The 23,970-nt window shown below is 39.8% G+C and overlaps 1 long non-coding RNA gene across 2 annotated transcripts in view; it reads right to left on the bottom strand.

The window, feature by feature from the left end:
* Positions 1 to 5,180: 5,180 nt before the first annotated feature.
* The window catches only part of LOC134548560 (uncharacterized), a 40,411-nt gene continuing 21,621 nt past the window's right edge, over positions 5,181 to 23,970 (bottom strand). The window contains exons 1-3 of one of the 2 annotated variants that reach the window (XR_010079805.1): positions 20,246 to 20,275; positions 19,763 to 19,876; positions 5,181 to 9,668 (exon numbers count right to left, since the gene is read on the bottom strand). This is a non-coding gene — a long non-coding RNA (uncharacterized LOC134548560). Of the gene's footprint in view, positions 9,669 to 19,762; positions 19,877 to 20,245; positions 20,276 to 23,970 lie in introns of those variants that run through there. The other variant, XR_010079804.1, reaches the window with a different exon arrangement.

Here is a 23,970-nt window from a genome sequence, read left to right as displayed (position 1 = left end):
AACATTAAGGGGAAATAATGGCATTTGATATCTCACTGGAGAATTACCTGAACATTTTTGCTCTTGGAAGTCACTGCATACTGCTATTAGTAGGTCTTTTTGGGTAAATTACTCAGCTCCTGAGTAGAGTATGTGACAGAAAATTGCTTTCTAGTACCTTCCACTATGCTGATTTTAGTCATGGAAAGGTTTTGTTGCACTGAAAGGACATTTGTATTGCTGCAATCAGGGAGAGAAAATGCATATGATATACCCTGACCTCAGTGTCCAGGCAGCTCACAAGCAGAGCTTGCTTTCTGACCTCTAGGAGTAAAACTTCCTTAACAGAGAGAAAAAAACAAAGCAAAACAAAACAAAACAAAACCCCCCCCAAAAAAACCCAGAAAAAAACAAAACAGTGACAGAAATTCAAATGGCAAGGGGAAACCGAAGAGGGTTTTTTAAGGTATAAGGAAGTCACTGTTCCTGTCTTGCACTGCCAAAATATGGAGTTTTGGGACCACATTTCTTCCACTTTTTGATCAAATTGTGGCCAAATATCTCACTCATGTTGTTATGGCATTTGCACGTATAGTTAAAACCAAGAAGATTGGACAAATAGAATATTTAATTTAAGTGCTGCAAATGGTTTGTTTACTTTCAAAACTATATAGTATTGCTTCTTCTTAAAAACAGATTCATCTCTATTTAATAAATTACTAAACTACTATCCTGCCAGATGAGGCTAATCTGTGATTTAAGGGAATGCTTCTTCCCTTACAGACAGGTGTATCACTACAAAGAGTGGAAGTAACAAAAATGTCACATGGGAGCAAAGCCATCCATACCCATGTGGGCAAGTCCTAAAAAGAAACACAGTGGAAGAGTCATCTTTGATTAATGTTCTTTTGTTAATCATCTCAAGCACTAAGTTGTTCTATTCATCAGCTTCATGCTACAACCAGGTGCAATGCAACAAACATGCGACTCTTGGCAGATATTATGCTAACATTATTTTCTAAAGTATGTAAATTTAGATATGAACATTGAATGAGTCCCACTGGCAGCTGAATTAAAAGCAGAGTTCTGCCAAAGCTTCCTTGCCCTTCCCTGCCACTATTTCCAACTTCTGAATTGTATTTCTTCTGACTTCATGGAAAATTGACTGTACCAGATGCAAGAAAAATTGCAAAACTATTCTCTAAGAATACACAGAGATCATTTTTACTCTATCCATATGATGATCCACATCCTTTTTGAAGACTGGAGTTTAATGACTACAGCATGGCTATAAGAGTTATCTCCAGTAGCTAGAGATGACTTTTTTTGTGATACACATTTGATAATTGCTTTATGGACATATTTTCTTCAAATCAGGCAGAACTGCATCAACTCACAGACTAACCTGGGACAAAACTCCCTTGGTGTGCTTCACAGCCACCTGTAGAATTGCGGCACTGTGCAGTTAAGGATTTATGTTTCTGAAGCTTGTGGAAATTTGTCTCCTCTTAGATTTGAGCACCACATTTCAAGCACTTGTCCACCATCTCTGCCAATGTGAGTTTGCCTGTGAACTGACCTGAGAAACTTGATGTCTCAGCAGCTAGTTTATAGGCCTCAGCTGAGCCTGAAAATGCCTCATTAGTCCCAGCTTCACCTTCTGACTCTCAAAAATAAATAGTAAGTAATGAAGGGCAAGAAAGACACATGCCATGTGTGTTCCTCTTGTGTTTGCTCTGGGTTTCCCTGCAGGTCCCCTCCTTCCTGCTTTCTCTCATCCTATCCTCATGTTCTCTGAAACTACATGACTGGAAAGGTCAAATGTTATCTACTTCCTCAGTTTGTTGGAGGCTGTTTAAAAAGTTTCTTTCCAAAGCTTTGAAAAAATTCAGCCCCTTTCACATTCTTCTTATTTCTCATGAAACCAGATGACACTTAGGAAAGAAAGAAAATACACTGACTGAATCTAAAAGCGTGATGCTAATATTTCTTGCTCTGTGGAAAGGCAATCTCCCTCAGCCCACTGGAAAATGTCCAAACTAATAACAGAAATTAATAGCTAGAGTAATCACATCCCATGCAGCGGCAGCATGTGACCCCTCATAAGCATGAATATATTTTCCTTCTGGCACATACCAAGAGAAAGAAATATTATTGTGGTGGCACAGGAAGCTCAGAGAGACAGAGCCACTGGACTTCAGGCCTTGAGGACAACCACAGCAGCCCCAGGGTTCTGCTGCTGGCCTTGTGACACGATGGGCTGTGACACCCCATGGCAACCACAGCCAAAGCCCTGCTCTACCCAGCCTGCAGCTTACTGGGCAGCACTCCAGGTCAAGGGGTAATGGTTTAAACTCAAGGAGGGTCAGTTTAGATCAGATACAAGAAGATTTTCTACAATGAAGGTTGTAAAACACTGGAACAGGTTGCCCAGAGAGGTGGTGGATGCCTCATCCTTGGAGTCATTCTGGACGAGGCTCTGAGCACCCTGGTCTAGTTGAAGGTGTCCCTACACATTGCAGTGGGGTTGGATTAGAGGGCCCTTAAATGTCCATTTCAGCTCAAACCATGATCTCCCTCACCCCATCCTTATTGCAAGAACAACACACAGCACTGCAGGGTTTGTCTGCTTCCATAATTCATGGTAACTGGGACCATATCCACATGCAGTCCTTCCTCAGGGCATCTAATGCCCCCAAGGATATGAACTATGTTATAGCTGCTGATGTTAGACCAAGGACATGCATCACAAACACCCAAAGATAGTGAAGATTACAAGAAAATTATTTTTCCCCCTAAGAAGCAGACACTTTCTTGATTCCTGACCAAAGAGAAGGCATTTTATGCACCAGTGCCATAGTACAAGGGCAGAAGTGGAATACAGCCTCAGGGAGGGTCCCCGAAGAACAGCAGAAATTCAACAACAAAGCAAACTATTCATTTAAAACAGTCATAAAGGCTGTGAAATTAGGCTTTATCCTTCTTCCAATTAATAGAAAAACAGTCAGTCCAGACAAAGTTCAGCCTTATGAACACGAGGACACATAGGGTTCAGTTGTGTAAACATAAGCAATCCAAGCTCGATACTGCTCCCAATTAAGCAGCTTGAGGGATGAGAAACCAAATGACCAGAGGAGCCAACTCAGAATGCAGAGCAGTAGCTGGTGCCCAGTCCTGTGCTCGGTGCTCTCATTGTGCAAGACAAAATGAAGTTACATGGGGTGTAATTAAATGAGACATCCTTTTGACCTGCTTTTTGTGAACGAGAATATATCAGCTCTATACTTGAAAAAAAAGAATGGTAGTGTCATGTAGGTAGCTTGTTGACCTTTATATATGATCTGTTTATGACATATCTGTACTTTCCCATCCTTCCTTGACTTTCCTTCTTCTATTACTGTGAAATGTTTTTGTTCATTTATTTATTTGCTTTCATCCATTTGTGGTATTTTTTTTTCAGAAGTAAGTACACTGAAAAATAAAAGCTAATAAAATATTATATCTACAACCCTCTTATGCAAAAAGTAGACTTCTTCCAGGCTTTGCACACAGAATTTTAGTTTTTTCTGAAGGTCCCTTTCCAATTTATTCATACCAGTAATTTATGAAGAAAAATTCATGGATTGATTTCTATTTTTAATACCATGCATATTCTGGTCTCATGCTAAAGATTAAATAGAGTGGGAACAGATCTAAATTGTTGATGTAACCTGTTGATCTACATCATGACAAATCACTTTGTAGATATTGGACTATGAGCTGATATACATGTGTGCATGTGGAGTGTTGCAAGAATTTGCACTATTTTTAATGATGGATTTACTACAAGTTTTGCATCTTTCATTCCACAGGGCAATTTTTTTCCCCTTATGTTTTATGTATTTTCCTGTATGAAGTGTTTCCTATTTTTGGATGCAAGCTCAAGGTCATCAGTAATTCCCAGAGGTGGCAATGGAGCAAAAAAGCAAACACAAAGCCCTTTGCCATTCTTAAACCCACTTCTTTCTAGGTATAGGAAGCACAAATTTAACTGTTCACACTCAACCTATTTTAAGACAACAGGAATTCTCTCTGTGCTGCTTCTGACTATACACTGTAGGAAGATATTCAAGTACCTGGAATAGATTTCTGGGAAGCTGCAGATTCAACTTTGCTGTATCCTGACAGAAAAAAAAAAAACAAACCAACAAACAAACCTTTTCAGATACAGGGGCTTGAGATAACTTCTTCATTTCCAGTCCAGAATTTTTCCACATCCACACAAAACTAAACTGCTGGGGGATTCTGGAGGCAGGATGCTTTCCTCTAAGAAAAATAGTATTTCAGTCTATGACAACTTCAAATCTGCAGTGTGTAAGCTGCTTTAATTTACCTGAGTTATGACACCTGCTCCTCTGGGATGTTTTGTTCCCCTTCACTTGTGTCAAAAGAAAAGGGGTTAATACTCTTTCTGTCAAACTTAGCATTGACTCAGTTGAGAGAGCAATCTATGAACAGAAATGGTGCTCGCAGTCTCTATCTCATGGGGAAAACTTCAAATGAATAAAAACATGTGAAATGAGAGGTTTAGAGAGAATCTGTAACCAGAGGGACATCTCTAATAACCTGTTTTGCCTCCTAAGGTATCTCTGGAGAGTTGGTTTAGACCAAGACCTTTGGAAATAAGAGGAAACTATTTCCCACAGGGAAAAGTCATGAAGAGAAATACAGTTGCTATTCCATTCTTTAGCTTGCAGAATAAAAAGTTTCAGATAAACAGACTTTTTCACATCCCCAAGGAAAGAAGTCACAGATGCAGGCATGATGAGGTTTGTACTTGTAAAAGCAAAAAATTTCAACTTGGTAACCTTCTGAACAACAGGCTTATGTAGTCATATGCTAGAGCACATTAACATGCAGAAAGCATTGAGGAAAATATAAGCCTGTTTTCTCTGCTGACATATATACAAGTGTAAAAAGGATGCCATGCACAATCTTCACAAGATACATGCCCTGTTTCTCAGAGCTTAGCCAAGAACACAGATCAACCATAGCTTCAGAATGATAAATGGCGGCAAAAGGTGAATATAATTTTATTCCTTACGAATGAAAACCAGTGATTTACAGTGTTATGCTTTGGATATGGAGCTAAGACACTTCCTATCAATCATTCTGAATAAAACTATCACTTTGGAGTGGCTGGAAACAGACAGACCTGCTGGAAACATTGGCAAAGTTTCCTACATGAGAAGTTAGAAATTCAGGAGCTCTAAAAGCCCTGAGTCCCTACAACAGAATGACTGGTAATGAAACCACCAGACAAACACTTGGCAGCCAGAGGTCAAAATTTTTGCCCAGTGTAGCAGAGGAGCTACACTGATTAGGTCCTTAGTTATTCATTAAAGTCCATTTTTTAAAAATACAGAAACTGCATTTTTTTTTACGTTTATTTGCTTTCCAACAGGGTGTTGTTACAAAATTTTAAACAGTGTGGGAACAATATGGGCCAAAATGACTTACTGAATAGCATCAAGTTTATAAGCTCTTAAATATGTTCCAAAAAATACATCAAATGAACCTAAATCATAACATTTTAATACTTGAATTTTAACATAGTTTGAAAAATTTGCTGGCTTCTTCGCTTCCTACTTTCAATCCCTTAACTAGATCCTATTTATAAGCAGTATGTGATGCAAACAGAGGTGTAGAGCTGTGAAAAGCTGAGCTTTTTTGAACAAAATACAAGACAAATATTATATACTTGAAGTGTATAGAAGAGTTACAGCAAGAAAAGCTAGTCTGATGAGATGCTGAGCTGAGGTTGGGAAGGAAGTTGCACTGAGGGATGTTCTTACTTAATGAAAAATTCAAGGTATTCCAAGGCAGCTTACCCCTCACTAAAATAGAGATAAGTAATGATTTTTTTGACAACAATCCTACAAACTCTGATTCCTCTAAAGCTGCTCTACTTCAAGACAGCTTTCAGGAGAGGAAGCACCAGGGCTTAGAAAACATATAAGTCACCGTCCTGGCGGGGACCCACAACTCCATCAGCTTCCATGCTAGGCAAGGATAAATGCATAAATGCTATAGGCTAGCCATAAATAGATACGCTTTATCCAAATGCCTGCACGGCTTTGAAGTGTAAACTACATTTCATTTTGGGGGTGGGGGTAAGAGAAGCATCAAATATGTTAGCTCGCCAACTGCAAATTAAAACAAAAGGAAAACCCCCTCATTTGCCCCCCATGCACCTTCCCCGAACTGTGAGATTTAGTGCACCAAGATTTAACATCTCCGTTAGAAAAACGAGAAGGATACGGCAGAACATATGGCACAAAGAAGGTGTTAAACGGCAGAACTTGAAAATGGTTTGCAAGATGCTCCATAAATATTCCAACTCCAAACACAAGCTGTTTTGCAGCAGACTCTTGATGGAAGTTTATGCACACAATAAAATGATACTTTTCTTAGCTCACAAGCGGCCTGTTCTGGTGACGTGGAATGGCGTGATGCAGAGTTAACCTGCCTGCAGGAGGAACTCAAAATCAGGCAGGTGTGCCTTGGTCAGGCAGTGTCATTGTTATTGTTTCTACTGGAAACAGTGGACAATACTCAGTGGACAATATTCAGTGACAACAATGACTCACATTGCATCTATCAGCCCTAAGGATAAGCTCTCCTTGAAAGAGCAAAATCAATGCATTTTACAACCTTTATTTCTCCAGCATCCAGACATGTACTGCCGTCCCTACAATTCTGGACCTATTTCAGCAGAAGCCACAATACATATTTTCAAATGAAGTCAACAAGAGAGATGAAAATCAACCTCCAAGGCTTCTACTTAGGACAGCAAATTATTTGTGTGTAGCTAAATTAAAGTTGACATCAGTTTACTGGCGTTTCCTACTAGGTATTTTAATAATATATTCACAAACACTTAACAAGAAGAAGAAGACAGAAATTCACGTAAAACCTAGGACTATCGAAGCTCTTAGTGCTGAATGCCACTCAGAAGATTTGTTGACATAGGAAATACTGCAGAATGTTAACAGGAAAGGAAACTTGGGGTCCTTTGGAGCACACTGTAAATTTTCATGTGAGTTACCACAAATGTACCTACTAGTCACACAAATGGGGCATAAATTTTCATCTATTGATCCCAACCCAATCCACTTTCTTTGAATGAAGTGAAACTATGTGGCTGAAAGCTTCACAAACTGAAATCTCACCACAAACCCAGATATTTCAGTCAAGCCAGGATTGTGATTCAAGAGAAGTTTTCCTCACTGGGTTCCCTCATTTGGATCTGCTTTTGGGTGGTAGTCAACACACAGCTCACAAAATTCAGCACAGTAGGTAACATACCGCTTTGTTGTGAATGTTTTGTTTCACCTCCAAGGCATCTCTTAAATGCTAGTCTTTCAGGGACTTATTTGCTTTCATCTGCACAAGCCTCCAGCTGGTAGCCCTGCAGTAAAGCCACAACCTTCCTATTTTATGAGTCTTACTTCAAATCCTTGTGTGCATTGGAGAGATGCTGACAGAAAAACAGAGTTGGACAAAGGAGTCTTGACAAGGGCTCAGACAACCAAGGCTATGATGATGTGCCTCTGAACTGCTCCTCAATGTCTTGTAAGGCATGGATGCTTCTTCCTTGGGAAAAATAATACAATACACTGGCATCATCTTTTTAAGCTGCTGATATAACCTAAGTCTAAAATATTTAACAAAGACTTATTTATTTTAAAAGAAAGGATGCCAATGCCTTTACAGATGGCTACTCGGCTTGGAAGCAATGAGCTATTTTTACTATTATTCACTTGCAATATTGTAAAGGTAGTTGGAAGCCCTGGAGAAAAGAAACCATTTGTGTGGACTAGGAGGAAAATGAACCAATGTAGATGGCAGAACAGTTAAAATGGAGGAAGAGGGGAATTGGAGGGCAATTGTGTACAAAATGCAGACAAAAATTACTTTCAAAACCCCAAATGCTTATCCATAAATACTCATTCTACAGAGTGCTGTCTCTGCCAACAAACATAATTCCTTACAGGAAGTGTGGGTGCTGCAAGATAAACCTAGAGCCTACCAGGACCTCCTTGAACAATCAGAATATTCCATTTGATACAGAAGGTTCAACTGGTAGGTTGCATCAGGGTTGTGGACCGATGTGGAAGTGGACAGACATGGAAGCACACTGGGTTTCAGACTCCAATCCCTCTCTGTAACAGCATCACAACACAAAATCATTCCACAAGCCACCTGAGACCTATCTTGAGACCAGGTGGATGCTTTACATCTGCCATTCCTATTGAAAGGCTGCTTAAGGACTTGCTACTCTGAGGGTTAGATAACTCCTCTTCACTTTTAATGTTAATGCAATTACACATGATTTATACATGCTTCCTCTCCCTCTCTCATGTAGTACTGTATTTACTTAGGGTAATCAATCTACTCTCATCCCTCATTAGATTAACCAAGTCAATACTTATAGATTTCCATTTATTCAGGTATCTTCCATTTGGTCAAGGTTTATTTAATCTTACCCAGCCATGCAGAGCACTGCACACAATATTCTAGATGAGGCCTCAGCTGAGTCTCACACAATTGAATAAATTTTTCCTCTCTGTTGACAGTATCTTGAAACTGCCCCTGCTTTCACCCTTTTTTCTGCTCTCTCATGCTTGTGCTTCTTAGTCATCCTGTGATTGAGCAGGCCTGTTTCTCCCTCATCATGCAGGTTTGGACTCACTGATGGCAATCCTGTTAACAGCTGAGGGTTTTGCTCTGAATCTAAATGTGTCTAGCCTTACACACTACCCTGGGCTGAGTATTCATCTTCATCCTATTTCTTCTCTTGTCCTTAAGGTCATCCAGTTCCCAGAGTATATCACTCCAGTCCTGCATTTCATTGATGGCCCTTCCTTTGGCTGTGTCATCACTGCAGTCTATTTGCTCCTTCCTCATTTTGTACCAGGTTTATTGGTGAAAATACTAAGCAGCATTGGTTTAGAAACCTATCTTAAAAAACCACAACTAATAGCATCCTTCGAGCTTGAATGCCTCCCTTAAAAAACTGGGTTTTATCCCCACTAGAACAGATATTTTATCAGTGTACAGTTTTTATAAAAATCCACATCTTCCTCACCTAATACTTAATTTCATGTTCTATAATTTGTCAAATGCTCTGCTATGAGTTAAGCAATACTTTCTGAATTTCCTTTGCCTAAAATTCAGGCATATTACTGGAAAAAAACCCCAACAATGTAAAGATATGTTATTATGCTGTGTTTGTCCTTTAATGTTTCTAGGTTGCATTTGATACAGTTTTCCTTTATGTGTATATACTCTATTATTCTTCCCTTCAAAATGAGTACAAAGACAATATGTACAAATAAGTACAAATGCACTTAGGGCTGCAACTTTTTAGATTGCTTTTTCCTTTTCTGTCAATGTCTAATTATTGGCAATACTTTTGCTGTTCTTTGTTCATAGAAGCCTGCTATGACTTCATTCCGTGGTAGAAGATCCTTGTGCTGGACATCCATTTTCCATAGGCCAGTGCCTTCTAAGGTGAAAAGTCCTTGTGATCTGGAAAGAACTGAGATCACAAAATTTGGTTTTCTTGTCTTAGTTGTGGACTTTTCCATTTCCTTTTTTCCATTAGCCATCTTCTCTATCATTCATTCTCTTTCATCCAAATTCAGCTTCAAAGAAAAGGAAGAAAAACATTTAACATGGGAAATTATATCCTCTTTAATTCTATCCTCATCCTCATTTCACAGTACTTCCATGTTTTTCTTGTTCTTTTGATTTGCATGGTTGAAAAATCTTTCACAATTTGCTTAAATTTCCCATCTCAGCTTGACTTTTGGCAGTTATCATTTTACTCCTGCCCTTTCTGACCTCTCAAATGCAGCTTTAGCACAAGTTCTGACATATGTTCTCACTATGCTCTTACATATGGAGGATTTCTCTCTTCATCTAAATTCCTTACTTAATAAACACTAAAACTGATTGAATTCTAAAACTGCAGAGAAGTCATGAATATTTTCATAAGTAAACACACCACATTTAGATCATTACTATTTATGAAATTGTGGTATTTGATACTGAGAAACATATGCTGATCAATAAATAAGAATGCCAGTCTTTCTTAAAAGATCAGGAAATACAAATATTTTGAATGAAAATTATATAAACTTCTTTCTTCCCTGAAAATTAAAACTATATTTTACAAAGTACAGTTACAATACCTTAAAGTAAAAAAAAGAAAACAACAGAAAACCAACCCACAGCTGTATCTAATAAAGATTTTCAATCATGCATTGCACAGTCAATTTAAAAAAGCAAAGCTTCCAAATTTGAAGACAGGAAATGGAGCATATCTGAATTACTTACAGAATAGATAGTTGAATTAAACCCTTAAATGATAAAATGGGTGAGGAAAGAGTATAAATAAAATAAGAAAAATATATTAGTGAGCATGCTGAGTAGATTAAGTGAAGGATTAATATGGTAACCTATGACATTTTCCATTATGTTTCCCTCAGAAAGTGGTACAGTGTCTGGTCTATGAAGACCTACTTTTTCTCATTGTCACAATCTGTGCTTCAAAAATAATCAGGGGAATGAACCCTGACCAACCTTGTTCTTTTTTTCCCTCTGCATGGTGTCTGAACCTTCAGGTTGCTTTCCAGTACGTCAGTGGCAGTGGCTCAGGGTGTGCAGTTGCTGATGGATTAGAACCAAGGTTACAAATCACAAAATCTCTGCCTCAGACCTGCACCTTGATTTCCACTGAGAAATGTGATTCAACAATTAGATGGGAGCTGGAAAATAGATGTTGGCAAGAGGTTGTGCTTATCATGAGACATGGTAAGAGTGAGTGGTGCAACAACAGCTTAGGGGATTAATTTGAAACAGAAGCTGCTGCCTTCAATGAGGGAATGATTTAGCACTAAACAACAAACAGTTGCCTTAGTAACTAATATATTGCCCTATGCCTCCTTTCACTTTGAACATAACCATCTCTGAACACAGGTTTTTCATCACCTTTTTTGTTTGCTTAACTGTTCTTCTTCAAGTGTCAGACAGCCAAATAGCTTGCAGTGAATTGTAACTGTAATTTCCTTTTTATGAACTGCCCTAAAATGCAAAACATATTCCAGGATCTCCTCAGTTTACCAGGCTTTGAGTACTAAAGAAAGATATTTTATATCTAAGCAGACAAGTCTATTTCTGATAGAAACAGGAATACAGGGTGCCATGTATTCATCAGGCCTGCATGTCTTCAGAAGTCTTTCTGAATATCACTTCTTAAGAAGTGTGCCATCCAGGATGAATAGACTGTGTAGTGTTTCTCTTGATGTTTACCTGTTCCTATGTAGAAGGCCAAACATACTGTAGATGAGAACCAAACAATTTTAAAAAGAAGGAAGAATGGACTCATTGTACATATTTTAAGTGTGTATCATCTGTGTAACTTCTGTAGCAGAGCTTGATAAACAGTTGAGGAAAATAAAGGCATTATGTTCCTGCCACTTAAATCTTGACATAAGTTTTAGATGGAGCTAGAACAATGATGTTTACTCAGAGTCAGAAAGGATCTCTGCATATCCAGTTTAGATCTAACCAGAGAATAAACTTGCAAGTGTCTCCAGGGTTAGTCCAGCATCTTCTGGAGACTGCGTAATAAAGCACAAAGCTATAAAATAACCATTACATAAATAATGTATCTATTTACTTAAAAGTTCCAGGAGAAAATGATTACAATACCTATACTTTTCCAAAACTGCTCCATCTTCTGTAGGATGGATAGAATTTAGATGTAGTCTATGTGTTTTCTCAGGTCTTGGGAAAACAACAAAAAATGTGGATATCGTTGTTCTGAGCACCCAAAAATCCCAGCACAGATTTTTTGCCTTGACTTTCATGAAGCAAGCTAAGAGCAGCTAAGTATTGAGCCTCTCTCCACATGGGAGGCCATCACTACTGATGATCATGGGACTCCAGCTTCAGATTCAGCCACTCTAGGAATCCAGAGCAGACAAAACACTTCCTGATATCCAGCATGTGGTCCTTGCTCGCATTTCCCATGGCAATGAGTCTATCACTTCCTGAATGAGATTTTAGCCTGACTTTGTCTGGAATTTTGCACTGAGGAATCCCATGAGATCTGTCTATTCTCTATGTCCCAGTTAAGATTTGCAAATTTTTGAATTTACACAGAAAGCAGGTGCACTTTTTCTGCGATCTATTAGGCTCTTCTGCAGCCTGGGCACGTGGCTGCACCATACAAAGAGATACAGTGTGAAATCTCAATATAAACTCTTCTATTTCCATGATTTTAACTGCTATCATTATAATCACTGAAATACGCCCCGTGACACGGAGCAAAAAGATACAAAGCTGGAAGAAAAAACTCACAATGTGAGAAAAGAAATTCTCCCCATGCCTAGATACAGGGGATGGTTGATGCCTTGGCTTGGAGGAGAAGGAAGGCAGGGTCAGGTGTCTGAGTCAGAAGTAGGGCACTGAAGTTACAGTCCGATGATCTTTTCCATGTGGAAAATTCAGTGCTGTTAAACTGATGTTCTATGGACAGAAATTGATTCATTAGATTTTTCTGATGTTTCAGTAAGATTATACTCATCAATCTTTAAAACCATTTATAACCCCCAGAGATATACAGTCAAATTTATCATGTTCTGGCATAGAAGACACCCATGTACAAGCTGCAACCTTTAAGAAGAAAAATTACCATTAAGAAATTGCTCCATCTAAAACTGCCAATATTCTTACTATAACCAGTGGGATGGAAAAGCAGATCAAGTAGATCTGTGTCAGATACTGCAGAAGGAGCACGAGAGATTAAAAATTAGCCTGCATCTGGTTTTCTTACCCTTTTTTTTCTCCAATGTAATCTCAAAGTGTTTGATGTTCTTTAATGTTAGACCCTTATTTGGGAAAAAAGGAAGACAAACAGGAAATAGATCACATGCTCTGACATGAGGTCAAAATGACACTGAACACTACACAGTCATGCTGGAGAGGTCAAGACTAAATTATTTTAGCAGAGAGCTTGTAAATAGACTCCACTACTGAAAAAATGCCTTTTTACTTCTTATATTAACTGAGATTAATTATAATGCCCAACTGACACAATATTAGAATGAGTTGAAAAAAAATCAGATTAATTTCTTATGTGTTGAAGCTATTTCCTTAAAATAGTCTGTAATTGATTTTAGTCTGATGGTGAAAGCAGGGGTGCCATTTTTTAAAATGGATTGTGCAAATTTGGCCAGACAGTGCTAAGATGAGACCAGACTCTGAGAGGGTCAATCAAGGTAAGTTTCTCTGCTAACAGTTACTCAGCCATTTTGGACGACTTCATGCCTGGAATTCCATCCCTCAATTTTCTAAAATCTATTAGAGTTAAAACTGTGATCATGAGAAACAAAATCAGGAGGGTTGCAGCCTGACATAAAAAAAGTAATGGAAAAGAAGACTGCTCCAATACTGGTAAATGGGCTTGATAGCTTTCAACTAACATGTCTTGCAAAGAAGAGTATGTAACAGTTCCACACACCATGAAAATGAATTTTTCCTACATGGCTGGTGGGTAAAGTTTCATATTATGAACCAGTGGCATTTTACCCATCTGTTTGTACTTAAGGAGAACATTACATCTTGGATTTCATGTGAGCTCACTGAAAATAAGGGAGTATAGCTTTAACTAAACCCTCAGGATCAGGATTTATTAACGTGAAGAGGTTGTGGGGGGATTTTTTCCTGAAGGATTTTGAAATTTTAGTACATCTCTGCTTCCAGGACAGGAATGAAGATCAAGTGTTTCAAAATTCTCAAAGAAAAATGTTCAATGACTAAAATATTCCGAGTCAATTGATTTCTATATTATTACACTGTAGTATGATCCAGAAATAAAATAAAAATTTGAGTCCTTATTATGAGAACACTACATTACAGTGTTATGTACCCAACTCAACAAATTTATTCATTTTCATTAGAATTGCATTTTTGATGGAATTGTGTCCCAGTGGGTTTTCTGAGCCAATCTCTGTTATTACATATTCACAGAGAGACAACAAATGAAGACTGAGTAGTTTTTGAGCATTGAAATGCCAGTGATTTTGACAGATATGCAAGCACTGGAACAAATATTTGGAACAGCTATTAATATATGATTAACAAATAACTAGAATTAACAGCTGAGCTAATATGGATGCATATTCAGATGTATCTATTTTTATACATTCATAGGATGTATTTGTACAAGAGACAGAACAGCAAGTTAAAGGTTATTGATATAAACAGACTATAAGCAGAGACAGTGCAGAGTAACCCTCGCCATCACGAGTAGGAGGAGGTTAAGAAGAAACAACTTTTATTTCCTGTCACTCATAATGATTAAAGCTCTTTTCTCTAAAGCAAGCAATGCTGGCTGCCCTCACACAGACTCCTGGAATGAGAATAGCTGCTGTGAATAAGGCAGGGTAAGATCTTCAGACCCTCAGGGAGGCGTGTGTTAGGAAGCAGCAGCAGTAACAGGGTGTATAATATAAATGAAATAGCCTTGGTAGGGTGGAGTTCTGCCAACAAGCAGGAGCAAGAAAGAGATTACTGGCAATGGGCTGGGACAGGAACCCAGGCTATCAATAGAAATGGGAATGAGACATTAGAAGCCTGGAGAATTGGCTGGAGTTTCTCCAGACTTAACCCAGCATGCTTCACAGTCCCTGAGCCTTCTGTAGGTGCTGGGGCAGTAAACATGCCAGCTGGAAAGGCAGAAAGGATTGGAGTCAAACACACATATTGACTTAAAGGAGGTTTTACCATTTTCTTGGATAGCTGCTGTTCAGCTACCTTCCTCCATCATTTGCAGAGTCAGTCCCTGAGACAGCAAACTGTGCTTCTCCTTTGGTTTGTGTTAAAAAACCCAACCAGCACCATCCTCTGCCTGCAATGTTTTGAAGACCAGCAGCTGTACACTTCCACAGCTCTTCAAAAGCATGAGTCTTTCAGGTGTGCTGTTATTGGTTCTTTTAATTCATCAAATATAAGTACAGCTCTCAGGGAACTCCTGTAAGGCTCACATACATAATAATGTGAAGTGTAACCTACTAATATAACCACCACAACTCTCCTATTAATGCAATTTCTGATTTGAACAGTCTAAGGAGGTGATAAAGAAAAGTAAAGCTTCACAAGACTAATCATTTAACCAATGCTCCATCTCTTTATTTCATCTTCTCTCTTTCTAATTTAAAAATGAAGCTCAGATGTTCTGTCTAAACACGACTAAAGGAGAATTATCAGTAGTGATACACAATCTAAAATAAGACCTGTAACTCTGATATGCACTGCAAGATGAATGCAGGTAATGGAACAATAAAATGGAAAGAGGGATAAAGAAATTTAAGGAGAAAAAAATCCCAAAAGCAGTAGTGCCAGCATAACTTTATATTCAGTTACCAGTCAGGATCACATAAGAGGCAATTGTTTTCACTACACTCAAAATCCTCATGTTGAAGATTACTTCAGAACAGGTTACAGAGTATTTAATAAAGAAAGGCTTGAAAGACTGCAGGGTATAAAAGCTTTTGTATGATTTGAAGAGACATGACAATCATGCTCATCAGGATTATTTTCACAAAAACTAATTTTTTTAAGCATATATGATGTGCCGAGTAAAAGCCTCTAATATCTTCCCCATTTCCTAGAAAATCTGGCTGACGTTCATGCCCTCTGTACATTCATTAATGCAGGGCTTCAGGACAGGAGGCAAAGGATGTTGTATCCAACTTCAAAGCTACAAGGCTGTGTAGTTTTAATGGATAGCACTTAGAGCTCAGACCTGCTCAAACATGATAAGCAGAACAACCAAAATACTGAACATAGCAAACAATTGTGCCTCTATAGACTGAAGACTATTGACTGTTTTTATCATTTTATAAACTGAGCTTCTTAAACATATAAATCTGGACAAAAATAAATTTTATTACCAGCAACTATAGACATCACATCCTGCGTACCAACATTTAAACACAAGTCCTTTGATTCTCAGGAAGGGGCTTCCTACAGCTTGAATTAAGCTTCAGGCTGTAACTCTACCCCACTCACACAGCCATGAGAGAGCAAATTGAAAGACACTATGCCAGGTATAACAGTGCCACCCTCTAGAGGGGTAGTCATGAATTCTGCCTCCTGGTATCAAAGCCAAGGCAAAAGCTAGAGGTCAGACAAGGTGGGCCAGGCTGGGGCACGCCAGGAGGAACGTGATGCCTTTCAGTACAATTGAACTTCCCTGTGCCATCAACAGGCTCCTCGGACAAGAGTTTGCTCCTATTGCAATAAGTTAGCCATGACTCCATTATCTTCATCCAGGGAAAAGCCCATTCTTTATTTTCACAGCTCATTTTACACCGTTTTTACAGGCCTCAGGTGCAACTTTAATTGGTTGATAGCTTTCTCGCCATTTAATCCTTTGAGTAGTAAAAGGTACTCTACTTGTCCATCAAATCTCTCCATTCTTGGATTGTTTACATATTTTCTTTACTGAGTCTCATGGGACAAATCCCTTGTTATTACAGGTGCATTGGTTTTTCAATCCAGGAATAGGTTGTTGTGTTAACAAGTTCTCATACCAAGATTGTTTTTTGCATGGGAACTTGCAAATTACTTAGAAGTGACAGGCTAACTCTGGCAGTTTAGTAGAGCAGGCCTGATTTTATGAGGCCTTTCTTTTATAATTCTTTTACCTGTCACAACAAGTTCCTACTGTTTATTTCAGAGATTGGGCTTGCTCCACTCAGGTGGCCAGAGAAAGTTCTCCAGCCCTTCATGGGCCTGACAAGAATTAAGGAGGCTTGTAAATAACAGGTATTTAGAGGTATAACAGGTTGCCTAACACACTTCTCTGTTGTCACATGGGACCAAACACATCTACGCCAGTCCTGAAAGGTTTTTTTCCAACAGTAGAACCCATACTGGACACTGAACACAGACATCCAATGTAGGGACTAAAACAACCTCCCCTTGGCCACGTTCCTGTCAGAAGTCTTACTCTGGCAGCTTTTCCTGTTGCAGGGCAAAATTAGTTTGCAGCTGGCTTGTGTGGATGAGCACTACTAAGGAACTGAGTGTTGTGATGTTGTTTCCACAACATTCAGCATATCCACAATAGATATTTTATGAAAAGGTGAGGGTGCATTTTATTGTGTTTCCAGCCTTTCCTTTGCTACCATGAGGGTTGGAAACTGCTTGCACTTTCTAACAGCAAGAAGAATAAAATTTAGTGTATTTGCAAGAGTACCTGCTCACATGATTTTCTCTCCTGTATTTTTCCTTTCACAAGTAGTATATTACTTGTACATGGCAAGACAAAACCAAATCAGACATCAAACTATATGCAAGCAGTATGTTAAACTAAAGCAAAGAACGCTGCTGCTGTTTCAATAAGAAATTAATGAAGGCCCTCAGTTATTTTTGTGAAAACTAGGCACCAGAAAATCAATCACCAGATTTGTTTTCCTTCTTGAAAACAAATAAAATATACTACTTTTTCCTGACTATCCTGCCAGCTTCTTGGGCAGGAAAAGGCATCTTGTCCCACAGAAATTGGGCAATGTTTCACATTGAGAGACAAGGACAAGGTCTACACTGAATGTGAACCAGCTTGTGTGTGTAATCACTTCTGGTGGTCCACAGGTCTGTTTATACAGCTTTGGATGATGAACTTGCTACTCAGCCCTATTCAGGTGCTACTCTCTCCAGTACAAGCTAAAAGCCAGTCAGTGCTGAGATAAAAAGAGTCCTGTGGATTTTGAACTGAAACTTGTCCAACAGAGAGAGCAAAACGAGCCCTCATACTGAGGCAGCTGCTCCTTGCATGGTCAGGTAAAGACTAGGTGTGGTTTAACAACCTGTGTGTGCCTTTCCTGCCAGGAGCAGCAAACAGGGAGAATGCAAAAGGAAAACACAGAAAATGGCAGGTTCTGGAAAATCCCCCATCTGCCTTTTCAAATGGTTCCGGATTCTCATTCATATTAAACATAACTCTGAGCTGTGTTTCAACAGCACTGTTTAAACAAATTGCCTTTGGGAGCAGACATCCACTTTCCTGACCTCTGTTTGACGCCCTGCAGAGAAAATAGTGCAATGCTACTGACAGTTCAGAAGAAGCAGTGCCATAAAGGCAATAATGCACACATTTGGTCTCCCAAACAACCTATTTTTCTGCAGCTATTTAAAATTTTAATGTAAACTGCAGAAAATACTGTGTATATGTGGCTTGCTTTCCTGTGATCTCACCAGGTCCCTCTCATTATAATCACAGAAAAAGCAGTTTAACTACATTCAGTGCATTTCAGCTTCTCAGCCCCCACAGAGGAATCTATATTAATATGCAGCAGCAAAATGGCAAAGCACAGAATTCTATTTATCCAGGAGTGTTTGGCTGGAAGAAGGAACTAAGTTTGATAATGAACTCTTGAGCCTGGTCCTTTACAGGGTGCACACTACATGCCAGCCTCAATATAGCACTAAAACAGTTTGAAAAGGAAAATTCAATCCATTTTCCCTCTGTACTGCAACCCGTGATGACTAACAATATCACTGAATGAAAAATGTGCACTGCTGATGCAGTCACAGCTGGAAAACTGCACCCTGTGATGGGCACAGACTGGTGGGTACTCAGGAGAAAGGGAAAAGATTGTAAAAGAGATGGCACAATTGTGATAACACTGGGAAATCTGAGTGACACTTGGCTAGGCTAGCATGGAACAGGGGTAAGTTTATTGGAAGCCCTCCCTTGAACTCTCCACTGTGAAAGGCCTTTGCTGGAAGGGCGTCTCAGGGCAGCAATGCTCCAGAGGTAGTTCCAGTCATAGTATTGTTGGGGGTTAGATTTGGTTTTTTTTCTTCTCACAGAATTTCTTCCCATAAGTTTCCAAGAAGCATTAATGACTACTTAGTCAGAACAAAAAGGGGTACTTGAGGGATACGGCAGCACGAGGCTACACCTATTGTTTCTGAGTCCCTGGGAGTGTCCCTCAGAGGGGAGAGAGGATGAGCTTTGGGAAAGGCAAAAAGACAGATCTGGGGAAGGGGGAGGCACTCTTGCTCTCAGCGCCGAGGAGGACGGTCAGGCTGCCCTCTGCCTCTGCCTCGTCCTGGGAAATCTATCGTCATCTGCTGTGTACCCGGGAATCCTGAACTCGCTTTCTCCAGCCTCTCCCCCCACCGCCGCTGCTCCTTCAGAGCTTTGAGGCTCTCCTGCTGCTCTGTAGCCCTGCACTGCCCAGCCCTGCCGGGACACCCCTGCTGCTCCAGCTGCCAGCGCAGAGCTCCTCATCTCATCCACCAGCCCGGGACTTTTCCTTCCTTCCAGTTCGGCCTCTCGGAGTCCTGCAGGGGCACCCAGATCAAACTGCTCTGGGCTTTTGTAAAAGAAAGCCCTCAAGGTTCTTGATTCTGTTTATTATTGATGCTGTAGTTGTTGTTTGTTTGTCGTTTTGTCCTATATACTAGTAAAGAACTGTTTTTCCTACCCCCATACCTCTGCCTGAAAGCTCCTTTAATTTTCCTTTTAATTGGAATAATTTGGAGGGAGAGGATTTGAATTCTCCATCTCTAGGGAGGTCCTGCCCCTTCCTAGCAGATACCTGTCTTTCAAACCAAGACAAGTATGTGTGGATATTATTTCACAGAGATACCAACAGATTTACCAGCAACTGTGTAAAGTGATTTCTTCAGTAGTACTTTGAGAGAGAAAACATACCTAAGGAGAATGCTGAGGGTCTGAAACTTAATGACATCCTTAAATTATCCAGGTCCTTTTGATGAAATCTGCAAGGACTCACTCAGACATCAGAGATATTGTTTGCCAGTGTGACTGAAACACAGAAAAAATAAAATTCACTTTCATGGAAGTGCCCAAATAGAAATAATATTTGACTTACATAAAAATTTCCATGCTTTTTAAGAGGCTGCTATTTGCTGTTTTGCACAGAAGGGAAGAAAGCAGATGTCATTCAGTACAAGTGCTGTAGCCAAATACTAGAGCATTTGGAGACAAAAAGGGAACAATTTACAAGTAACTGAGAGAAGTTTAACACAAATTACCTTATAGTAACAAGTACAAAGCAAAAGAGATCAATTCTTCATATGGGAAGTAGAGAGGATAGCTTATGACAGAAATTAGGTCTGAAAACAAATGCAATACACCTGAACTCCAAACAAGGACCAGCCCTTCCCAAGATACCTTCAGGTAAGGTTTCACAGACTGCTGACCTGTGGAGGGGGCAAAGAGGTGCCAAGGTTATACTACAGTCAGTCTCCAGAAGACCCAGCCTGGCTTTAACCACATCATTGAAACAACCCAAACCAAAACCATGGGTTCAGCCATTCTGGACATCTGTCTGAGCATCACCCTGTTTCTGAGGTGTAGTAAAGCAATGGGGTTGGTCAATACTGGAATTTAATAATAGCCTTTTTCTTTTAGCATCTAGTCACAAGCATAAATGTCTAAAGCAATTCAGGAATAAACTTTCTTTTAAGAAGACAATATTTATCTCTTCCATACCATCATTAAAAACAAAGTACATAGCATGCAGAGCACAAAGTAGGCATAAAGAGTCTCCAAAACAGGAAAAAAATAATTTTGAGGAAGGGGCTTTACTCTGGGTTTTACACAATCCCTGTCTGTCAGGCTACATGATGTGATGCTGGCAATATGTCTGCTACAAAAATCAATATATATACCATCCTGTAAGGGCCAGCTGTCATTGTGGGGTAGGTACATTGGGACAGCAGGGTCCATAACAGGATTTGAGGCGGGGGTAGTGGCACTGGGCAAGAGACTGGCTACCATTGGCTACAAAATGACTTTTTAAAGCTTACATGGTGGCAAGACAGCACTTGTGTTTAAGGACTGTCTCTCTGATCACCTTCAGATTTATTTCCCCCTCCTTATATCTCTACCTTTACGCATTTAAAAGTTCTTTGACCTAGTAGTTTTACAAAGTGCAATAAATGAGGTTTCCTTGCATGTCTTTCTTTATGTGCCACTTAGCTCTGACTAGTAGATATTGTTTCCCTTCCTTTTCCCCAACTTCATACCCTTCTTTCTCAATTATGGTGACTTTATACACAATGTCCTATTTGTAAGTTTTCATCCTCAATGTCTGATCAGAAGACAAAGAAATATCTCAATTTCTTTTTTGACAGTTCTTTCCCATCTTTCACTACATGATCCTCACCTTTATTGCTGTTTCAATTCCTGTTTGCTTGCCAGTGGACAGATTCCTGCACTGAGCCAGTTAATATTGACTGACATCTGCAGAGCAGATAATCTTTGTTTTTGAAGGGTGTATATATTATGCATAACACATTCCCCATAATTATGCAGAGTGCTCTCATTTCTGGAAATGACTGCCCTTCGTGTTCTGTGTGGAAGTAATAAGATACATTTCAACAGGTTTCACTGACTGCAGGAACAGCACCATATACAATGCACTGATAAACTTACAAGAAATGCTTCTCAAGCGATGTCTCATTTAAGTTACTGGGAAGCAGGATATGCAGACAAAAAAGGCTTGTTTCAGCACAATGCCCACTGATCTTGCCCCATTAAGAATGGAGGATTTTGCACTGTCTAGATCTTCTTTTTCTTGTATTTGTTAACCTGCCTCCTCCAGTTGTCTGTCAGCACCAGCTTTGACCTCAGCCACCTACATCTCCTAGTCTTATCTCATACACCTTTTTCCCTGTTCTCACTACAGAGGAAACAACCTCTGCAACATGATCTATAAGAATATCCCCTATTCTTTCTCCAGTAAAAAAGTCTCCAGGATGAATTATCTTGGAAATCATTCAGCTGGTAAGCTACTCTTTTGCTTTGACGTTTTTAAAAAATAAATAGCAGGATTAACACGAGCTGTGACTCATGTCCTCCACATGCAGGCTGCCTGCCAGAAGAGGGTTCAGCAGAAAGGTGCAGAGGCTCCCTTGCCTTGTGGGCTCAGGGAGGCTGTGTGTGTGAGCCCCCAGCTGGGCACAGGGACAGCAGCAGTGGCTGCAGGTGCTCGTGCCATGCTGAGAGCCCCCAGGCCCTCTCCTGTCGCTGGAGCAGCTCACAGCTCCCAGCCTCTGGCTGTGTGCACGCCTGGCTCTCAGCCTGGATACCCTCTGCTGACAGCCTTGCCTTTCTCCTCCAGAGGAAAATACTGGAATGCCTCAATTCCCCAGCAGTAATGCTGCTGCCTGGAGAGGACAATGTTGATAATCTGAAATTCTGACAGCTCCATTCTCTCCCACTGCTAAAGTGGTTTTGATCCTTCATCTGTTTGGGGCTCTAACTGACAGTGTATTTGTATCACAATAACCCTGCCAGACATTTTGCAATGTCAAACAAGCAAGAAGTCCAGAAGCATTACTAAACAAATTCCTCAAAACATGGAAATCCTTCCTTTCACCAAGTGCCAGGAGCTTTCTTCTGGCTGACCCTAGCTTTGCACCAGGTAACCCAAAGGTTAGTTCACAGAGCCATCCAAATGATTTTTATCATCAATCTCTAGTCTGATTTGGAACTACAAGTGCTGTAAATCCCCCATTCTATCTCAGCAGTAAGAGCATATTGTCACCCGTTGCTTCTGTTCTCTTGTACCCTTGACCTGTAAATATGATGATATTGTCTTTTCCCCTAAAGCTACTGCCATCCCTAAATTGCTCTTGACTCCTTACTCTTTTTGCATGCAGCCCTGGCATATTCATGGATGAAATACCAAAGTGCTTTGTTTTAAAAGCTGTGTTTGTCCTGCAAACTGTAGTTTTTCAAGTGAGCACACTGTAGAGCTCAGCCTACGTCAGAAGCAAGACTCCTAATGCCTCAGCTCAGAACACATCACTGCTGTTACAGCCTGATGCAATGCCTTATTCAGCCAAGCAATCACATGGAAATGTTTGAAAAAGGCTCTGCTGAAGACAACTCAGTTGCCATCCACGCCTTAATGAAACGAATTCAACAAACTGCAGTCAAATGCATCCTCAATCTTTTTGGTTTCCTCAGTAATTCCACAACTTGTTACCTATGACAATTCACTTCAACCTACCCTTAACTGTAACTCTGAGAGTAGACTCCATAGAATGCCATATGGGAAAAAATCCACAAGGTGATATAAATACCCCTTTTTGTATACATTTTTACTTGAGCATGACTTGGCCTCTCACCTCTCCATCAGTTTCTCTAGATCTGACCAACTTAAAAATAAAGGAAATGCATAGCAGAGAACCCTTTACACAGCATTCTGCAGAGGAGGCAGGAAAGTGGCAAAAGAAATACCAATACATTTGCCTAGAGCACCATTTAGGGAATGACATATTGATATATTGATATATTTGGACAGCAACTTATATCACATTTCATATAACTTCATCTTTACTATTCCCAGGAAATAAACAGATTTTCTTCAGTATTTGTACTGGTACAAAAGAAATCATTTTTCATGCAGTACTTGTGGATCTGATAGGAGGAGCGTGAAGACAAAAATCTCCAAAAACTGACTTGCACCTGAAACCAGCAGTAGAAACTATGAAAGTTACTGAACAAGCTTCTTGGTTAAACAAGACTTCCCTTTCAAAGTATCTTCTAAGCATTGCTTTCTTCATTCTTACTCTGCACAGATACCGCAGATCCCTAAAAAGCAGCAGAAACCAGTCAGAAATCTTTCAGGGTTTTTTTCTTTTCTTTAGAAAGGTCTTGCCCCAGGCAGCTGTGTCCTCATCCACAGAACAGCTCCTTTGCTCCCATTTCTCTCCAGAGACCCACATGGACTCAAGGCAAAGCACAGATCCCCCTGCTAACTCCTCCTCCCCCATCACAGAGGACGCTCATCGACCTTCTCAGCCTTGTTTCTCTTTCAGCTCCACTGCCTTACCAGAATGCATTGGCTATTAGCCCATTTCCCCTTAGCCACAGCTTTATCTAGT

Source organism: Prinia subflava, chromosome 3, assembly GCF_021018805.1.
Source record: "Prinia subflava isolate CZ2003 ecotype Zambia chromosome 3, Cam_Psub_1.2, whole genome shotgun sequence".
NCBI classification, from domain to species: Eukaryota; Metazoa; Chordata; class Aves; order Passeriformes; family Cisticolidae; genus Prinia; species Prinia subflava.
This window is presented reverse-complemented; position numbering and strand designations above follow the sequence as displayed.